The following is an 8,818-nucleotide window of genomic DNA, read 5'->3' as shown; positions in this document are numbered from 1 at the left end:
AAAGGTCAGGGGAAGGATGGGTTGTACCCTGTTCTCAGATGCAGCAAGTCCTAGGGGACTTGCTGAATAGCCATAGCCATAGCCATGCAGTCTAGCCAATCAGTGAGTTCAGTGAGTTTGGTGAGCTCCAGGTTTGGTGAAGAGATCCTGTTTCAAAAAACTAAAGTGAAGAGCTATAGAGGAAGATAACCGACATTGACCCCTGGCCTCTTTACATGTGTAGAATAACCAAAGTAGAATAACCCTTCCATAAAAATGCCAAGTATAGTGATACAGCACTGTAACTGCAGGCAGCATTTGAGAGATGAGAGCAGGAAGATCATGAATTCTAGACCTAGGCTACACAATGAGACCCTATCTTAAAAAAAAAAAAAAGTTGGGGGAAAGGATTGGGAGTGTATGTTCTACTTTAATCCCAGCACTCAGGAGGCAAAGGCAGGCAGATCTCTGTGAGTTTTAGGCCAGCCTAGTTTACATAGTAAATTCCAGGGCAGGCAGGGACTACACACTGAGATGCTGTCTCAAACAAATAAATAAAAGTCAAAGGCCTAGGCAGGTCTCAAATAAATATATATGTTAACAGACAGACGAATGAAAGAGTCAGCAGCTTAGGGCTAAAACTGACTACCTTCCAAAGTAAAGTAAACATCTTCTTTCTTAGCAAGTTTCCAAAAAAAAAAAAAAAAAGGCCTGAGTTGAGGCTGGGTTGTTTTAGCAAGGGCCAGGGGCTGCTCAGAAGACAGGGAGGTACTATAGTTTCCACACCAAGCAAATCATTTTTTTTCCTCTCCTGTACATCTTGTCCTAATTAAGGCAAAATCCAACCAGAACCCCAGCCTTCAATCAATCTTGAAAACATTTGTGACTTTCATGGAAGGGACAAAGTACATTTTTTTTCCATGTTAGGCAGTCAGAGGTACTTAGGGATTATTGTCATTCACAGGATTCTGTGAAGTCACTATATTCTCAACCCATGGCTAGGACCTGTTTCAAAAGCAATACCCAGGCCTTACCTGTCTGTAGAACATAAGTATCTATATACAGCCCACAACTTAATCAATAAATACACCATGCACCTGCCATAGCTCTTGACTCAAGGTACAAAAATTAGTTCCATTCAACTTTTTGAACGAAGTCCTCAGGCTTCATACCTGCCAAATAACCTTGGACTTTTATTCATTCCCTAGGTTAAACCCAGGCTGAACCACTTTCATAAACCCTGAATGTAGCTTTAACTGACCAACCACCTTGCTCAGCAAGTGTCAGGAGAAGACCCACCACCTCTCTTGTCACAGTCCTATCCTTTCCCACATCCTCCACAACCATACTCTAAAACCTGCATACCTCTCTACCACAGCTGCTGATCAAGCCCCATCTCCCACTTCTCAATTCTTCCTAATGTGTTTTCTAGAACTGTCCTTAAACTCTGGCTTTAAAAAAAAAAAAAAAAACAAAACCTCTGGCTTTATCATTTCCTTTTCTGTCCTGCCATGCTGACCCTGCCTGACCACCAAAGACACTCCTCCCATAGGTAGGGCTCAAGTGTGGAAAACAGTGAGGTAGGTGGAGCCATTTGCAGACCTCCTCCTGCAGAAACTCCAGAATCTTGCATGGGAGTACATTAGACACCTGCTTTGCTGCCATCTTGGCCATTCATCATGTAACCAGAAGTTTGTTGCTGTCTAGGAACACCATTCTCTACATTTTCAAAACTGTCCTTTCCAGGCATCTGTCACTGATTCTGTCATGTTCCCTGTTACCTTTCTTGGATGTGTTTCCTGTAATTATCTTCCATCTCACAGGGATCTAACTCATGGAAAAAACTTGCTGTGTGCCACACCCTACCTAAGACCCTCCCTGCACCAGCTCCGGCTCTGTGACTCCTACAGGTCTTCCCTAATAGACTCATTGTCCTTTTATGCATTTTTTTCTTTCATTGACTTGCTGGACAAAGCTCCACTTTTTGTTAAACCCAGACAGCATCTCAACTTTCATCTGTACTAAAGAAAGTTGCACCATCACTCTCTGAGTGGCTGGCTGATGGACTAGCCTGACTCCATCTTAAGATTAAAAACAATCATGTAACAAGGTCAAAAAGAATGAACCTGTTTTCTGTAAAACTTAGATTTGACCAGGTCTTAACTCATTTTTCTGGAATTTAATGTTCCATACCCTCTACCCTGATAAGATAAAATGTTCTGTCAAATAATTTTGAAGTGTTCAGCCAACCTCCTACATATCCAAAATTCTGGAAATACCCTAACCACTGAAAACCCCCTAATCTTGCATTTTGAGGGGGCTACATAACCCCACCTTCTCCTGTGTTTGATGTTATTTTTTCAAACCCCACTTTAGGGAGATAGCCCTGTCTGACAGAAAATAAATCCAATAAAATGAAACAAGCTTGCTTAGTTTAACCAGATAATTTGGATAAAGGTCTTTACTCATATTCAGCGAGATTCACAATTGGAGGCCCCGGGTGAGATGGTGAGATCAAGATCCCAATCCAAATGCTGAAGTCAGACCTTCCCTCACAGACTCAGGGACTGGAATGCTGTCTCAGGAGGTGGTATGCATCTTGAAGATGTCCCAAGGCTTCAAGGCATACTTTTGCTTGTTGGATCCTTGGAGTGAACTGTCACACTAAAAAGATAACAGCCTGCGCCTGTCTGAGAAGGCTGCCACTGGTAAGTCATAGAAGACATCTCCTTCTGTGACATCTGGTACTGCTTCTGTTGGGGCCTGTCTGGGAGGCAAAGAGGTACCCGAAGAGGTACACGAACTATCCAGAGCACTAGATGCAGCAAGATGCTGCACTGTCCATCTGGTTTTTCATTTGTTTATTGTTTATTTGTTTTTGTGTTTGTTTTTTCACCTGGTTCTTGGTCCCCTATGTTTTGCTCTGTGTTGTGTTTGTCTCCTGCCCAGAGCATTAGTGAAAAGTCTGTCTGCCTGCTTGGTGCTTGGGGTACTAAGAACGGAAATGGAAATCTGTCAAGCCAAGCTAAATGTGTGAGTGAAAAGTGGCCACCACATGTTTTGTTTTTGACTGGTCTCTTTTGATTATGTGAATGTTCTATGTTCTATGTTTACTGGTTTTGTTTTTGCTGACCCTATCCCTTGAATGTGTTGTGTTCCGTGTTTACTGGTTTCTTCCTTCCTTCTTTTTGTCCTTCCTTCTTCCCTTCCTTCCTTCTTCCATTCCTTCCTTCCTTCCTTCTTTTCTTTTTCCTTTTTTCTATGTCTGTTTCAATAAAACTTCTGTGGAGGAGCACTGCCCTGCCTCAGGTGCCTGAAAACTTTTGCTTTGCTTTCTTTTCCTCAGTCTGCTGCTAGGTGCTGACTGGGATAAAATGCCACACAGTGGCAGGCAGAAAGCAGAGCAGCAGAAAGCACTCTAGGGTCACAACAATGCAGAGAAAAAACAAAACAAACAAACAACAACAACAACAAAAAATCCTGCAGCCCAAAAAGGGGGAAGGAGGAGAAGACCAACCACCAGCTTGTGGGAGGGAGCAGCTTTGGCTGTTTGCCATGGCTTCTCTGTCGTGGGTTGCTCCCCCTGAACACTGAATTCAATTCTTAGATATGGATAATATTGAAATACTGTATTACACTGTTCTGCTTTATTGAAAAGCTGACTCTGGAGTTGGGTTATGGCACCCCCTTCTCTAGAGCCAAGTGTACTTATTTAAAAGTTTCCTGTCTGTCCTGTGACAGGGGAGCCACCTGATTTTGTGACGATAGAGTACAAAACAAAACAACAAAAAGACTATTTGTTTCATTTGACTTTCTAAGACTTTTGCTAAAATGTAAATTTATCTCAAAATTTATAAAGCTATTATATAAACTCTTTGTACCTCTACTATTTTCTTTCTTGGGTATGGTTAAAGATTGATAAGGTCTATACAAAAAGTTAATTTAAACTTATAACAAAAGGGTTAATAACTAAAATCTACACATGGGTAATTTTAATTTACTACAACATGCTGTATATATGACTTGGATTCAACTCTTATTTGAAAAATTTGGGAAATAACACATGGGAAACAAAGCTTTACTTTAAATAAAAACCTTTAATAATTTTTATTCCTCAATAAAAGTAACAAACATTAAGTTTTATTTACTATGGTCAATAACTATTTGCTCTTAAAAAGAAACTAAATAACAGGTCATCTGGATGTCAACTTTATCTCAAATGTCATGGATTGAGCCAACATACTTATGGCCTTAAATGGCCTCAAGTCCATTGAGTCTATATTTGTCAAACCAAAGATGTTGTCACTTGATATATGCAAAAACTCTTGTAATAATTTTGTCAATTCTAGGACTAAACAAACAAACAAAATCCATTAAAAAAAAGTCAAGACAAAATTGCTGACAAAAGCAAAACCAAATAAGAGAGTAGTTTAAAACAAAACAAAACAAAAACATTTTTCATGGAAAAAGAAAAACCAGCCCAGACCACTTCTTGGCTTAGTGCTCTTGCCTCTCTGGCCAGATCTTGATGCCAACCTGACAGTCACTATCAGGGACTAGCATCCCTAGCTGGGTCTTCCGATTAAATTATAACTTAGAAGGACCAGCAGAAGTTTAAAGTTATGATAGGATCTGGCCAGGGTTTTGGACAGGCAAAGATAGTAAAAATTTTTATCATTCTATAAACAAACAAACAAAAAGAGTTAGGGGCTCAACTATGCTCACAAAAACTTAATATGCTATATATATATATATATATATATATATATATATATATATATATAGCATATATATATATATATATATTTTTTTTTTTTTTTTGTAAAGCACATAGGTCCAGCTGAGTCTCAGCATGCCTAGCTGTGGGACCCTGCTGTTAAGGTCGAAGTCTGGCATTTCTGGATAGTCTCTGACCTCAGTATAAGATGACAGACTCCCTTTCTCAGCTGGGTTCCCTCTCTGCCTGATCATGGTTCTTCTAAGGCCAGTCACAAAGCCCTCAGGGAGATTATAAACCCAACACTTCCCTGATGAGAAACCTGTTCTTCAAGCATCTGAGGATTCCTGGAAACACCCATCCTATGCTAACAGTCATCTTGGCTTTCAATCAATGACCTTTGATGGTACCTGAAGTTCTTCTCCCACCCATAGGATAATTAAGTACTGTGTTCTCCCTCTTATGATAGAATTGTGTTACTGTATGTAAATCAAGAATCCCTGCCCCCCTCGTTAGCCCCAGAAAATCAAACACATTCACCCTCAAACCCCCTCCCACTGCCCAAAGTTTATAAGTTTCTGTTCCACATGAAATAAACGGGTCAGCGTCATCTGTTTCACCATTTATTTATTCTGGAGAAGGACAGGTACCCCTCCTCCCTGAAGTATTCATCACTGGACCAGGGCTTGGCTGCTGGTCAGTCAGCCACATGCTGCTTGCGGGTCACCGAGAGCTTCTGCCATTCATGGGCCAGTCAGCTCAGATTGCTGCCGCCTTCTATCTATCGACACTCCGCTTACCACAGGGCCGAATGTGGGACCAAGCAGCTGGCTGTTCCCAAAGCTATCATTTTGCCCACCTGGACAAAACCGGGCTCACACTCTGCCTCTCTTGGTTTTGGAGCTCTGAGCAAGCCTTCCTTACCGGCTGCTGCTAGGGAAGTAGCCATCAACTTGCCCAGACCGGGCCTTCATTGCCACCTGTCTTGGATCCCTGCGCTCCTCTGACCCTGCACTTCACCCTTTTCTGGACCTGCACTTCTGGTTTCAAGCTTGACAGCTGAGCTTCCCCAGAGAGTACACAACAAAGCCCAGGTTCCCTCAGGATGCTTCCTCCCACCTAGCAAGTTTCTTTCTCCATCCCATGGGCTACTTCCTCTTTGTTATTTTTACAAAGATATTAAAAAAGAGGCCTTTTGTCACTAGACATTGCCAGAATATTAGGTGAAATCTCTAGGTAGCTTTAGATATCTACAAACGTTCATGAGATTTTCATCACCAGAAAAGCCAATGTAGATCTTAAAAGGGCCTTGTAAAAGCAGGCTCCTAAACTAGGGTCAAGATAAAAGTGGCAAGAAAGGGTTTCAACGCAAACCGGTAGGAATATGATGGATAAAAAACAAGAGGAGAATGAAACTGAGAGGGAATGAAGATTTAAAAGGCTGGCCCCCACAGGGAGCTCTAGAGCAAAGATGGCATCTTAAGGTTTGTCTTGCCTTGAAACAAAGATGGCGAATTTGGTGAGGTGCACAAGCCTGTTGCTGGCTCCACAGGGCGGTATGATACATGGAAGCCCAGACATTTTGATGTGCAGGTGTTGTTATTGGTAGCAAACTGTGCAAAAGCTGAGGACTGGGTTTTAATGCTGGGTGTAGGTGGGGCATCAGTAGCTACTGTGTTTTCTATTAAATTATCCTGGGCCTATAGCACACCCAGTCTAAAATTCCCACTACAAGTTCAATGTTTTGTTTCTAAGGGCTACTGTTAAAATGAAAATGCCAGTCAGTTTAGAAATAAGTTTGATTCCTAATCTTATAAAAACTACTAACTTGTTTTAAAAAATTAAGACATGCAAATTAACAATCACCTTGTAAATGAACATGTTCTTTAATGTGCTCATAACTATCCTTATAGTCATGCTAAGTACAAATGTAATTCATTTACAGAGGTAAGCCTTATTTAGATTTCTGTATATTTTTTTCTAGATTAAGCCTCAAACCAAGTGTTGTGCCTGAATCTCGATACCCCAAAAGACCACCACCAGGAGCCTAGTCTATTGCAAACCTCATGAGGATCTTTTTATTATAAATCATTACAAACTGCAGCTTGGGCTCACACCTGCCACTGCCAAAGTGGTGAGAGCTGAGAGCTCTGTGCTCAGGTTAGTTGGGTGATTTAAAGATTCTGGTCCCTCCCAGCATGCCCAAGGCAGGGGTGATTCCTGCCTGGCAAGCATCTATTGGTCAAAATGCTGCATTTTGAATTGATTGGCTATAGGAATGTCCCCAAACCATTAATGATCTGGTGTTCCTCCCTAGAGAGATGGGTCAGTTTTCTAGCAACTGTATCTCTAGTGAGTGGGGAAAGAATGCAGTAAGGCTGGTTCTTCCCCTCAGGGTAGCTGGACCTCACCCAGCTAGTTCAGGCCTTAAACTTTAATAATAACTGCTGATTTTTAATTTTTTGGTCTCTCACAAGCCATCTCTCTAGTCCCCCATATATTGTTTTTTTGGGACAGGGTTTTGCTGTGTAGCCTTGGCTGTCCTGGATTAGTCTTGAACTCATAGCAATCCTGTGCCTCTGCCTCCCTGAGTGCTGAGAATAAAGGCCTGTGCCACCACACCCAGCAAAATCAGGTGTATTTAATAAATGGCCCTAAACACTTTTCAGAGATCTGCTGAGTGTAGCATTTAAAATGTTTAATGGAGTCAGGCAGCGTCAGGGCACACCTTTAATTCCAGCACTTGGGAGGCAGAGGCAGGCAGATCTCTGTGAGTTGGAGGCCAGCTTCGTCTACAGATTGAGTTCCAGGACACCAGGGCTACACACAGAAACCCTGTCTTGAAAAGCTAAAAATAAATAGAAATAAAGAAGGTTCTAAATGTATGTTAAGTTATGAGGTTTCTAAAAAAATATTCTAAGGCAAATACAAATTATAAAGGTGTGAGGTTATATAAGCTTGAATAAGTTATGAAGGTCTAAAAATGTAAATACAAGTTAGAAAGGTCTAAGGAAATAATTTTAGATAAGTTTTACTTTAATACAAAATGTTTCAGATTTCCTTTCTTTCTCTGCTATTGTTATAGTAAGATTTTAAAGTTCCGAGTTTTAACATTGACCCCTGAAGTTCTGAGAAGCTGGTAAAGGACTGATGATCACTGATGATCATTAAGATCAGTCAGTCATCAGCTCAAGATTTTAAATTTACGTTGTTTGTCTTCTAAATATAGACTTCAAAATACTTCTCATCATGCTAAATACATCTTTGTCCAATCTGTGACCAGTCCTCTGGACAGAAAAAGAAAAAAGAATGTTCACTGGGCTGGAGAGATGGCTCAGAGGTTAAGAGTGCTGGCTGCTCTTCCAGAGGTCCTGAGCTCAATTCCCAGCAACCACATGGTGGCTCATCTATAATAAGATCTAGTATCTAGTGCCCTCTTCTGGCTTTCAGGCAGAACACTGTATATGTAATAAAATTAAAAAAAAAAAAAAAGAATGTTCATGTTTTTTAACCCAAAGCCATAGCTTTTACTTGATGAGTCTATTCCTGCTGTTTTACAGACTACCTGTTAGCTGCTTTTTCTATAATGTAGATTTCTGTACAGATTACAAACAATGATAATGCTAATTTATCTTTTTAAAATAAATTTAGAGATTCATATAAACTTCAAGGAATCACAACCTGAATCCACCAGTCACAGGTCAAATGGACTCTAGATCGGTATTCCTGTCATGTCAATCAACAATCTAAGCTTTCCTTCCTGTTGCCTACTCCTAAAGGGGAAGCTCCAAATATGACAATCCTTCAAGTTTCTTCACTTTCATTTCTGTTCCTAGTCTACATCTGCCCGGCCAGATTTCTACTTGGCTGACAAACAACATCCAGGAATCAGCTATGAATTACAAATATTCCAAAGATGATCTACACCATACCAGCCCCAGGTAGTCCAGTATAACCCCAGAGACCTGGACTTGCTGAATTGCTCCCTGTCTCTTCAGCTGGATCAGCAAACCAGATGCTTGTGATAATGCCCCACAGCCTGAATCCCCTTCCAGCCTTTAACTAACATCTCAGCCTTTAGACAAAACCATCCTAATTTCAGCTGAGAAGCAGTTGAGGAAA

The sequence above is a fragment of the Psammomys obesus genome, unplaced genomic scaffold, assembly GCF_907164565.1.
Source record: "Psammomys obesus unplaced genomic scaffold, mPsaObe1.curated_primary_1811, whole genome shotgun sequence".
Taxonomy (NCBI): domain Eukaryota; kingdom Metazoa; phylum Chordata; class Mammalia; order Rodentia; family Muridae; genus Psammomys; species Psammomys obesus.
Note: the sequence above shows the minus strand (reverse complement) of the source record.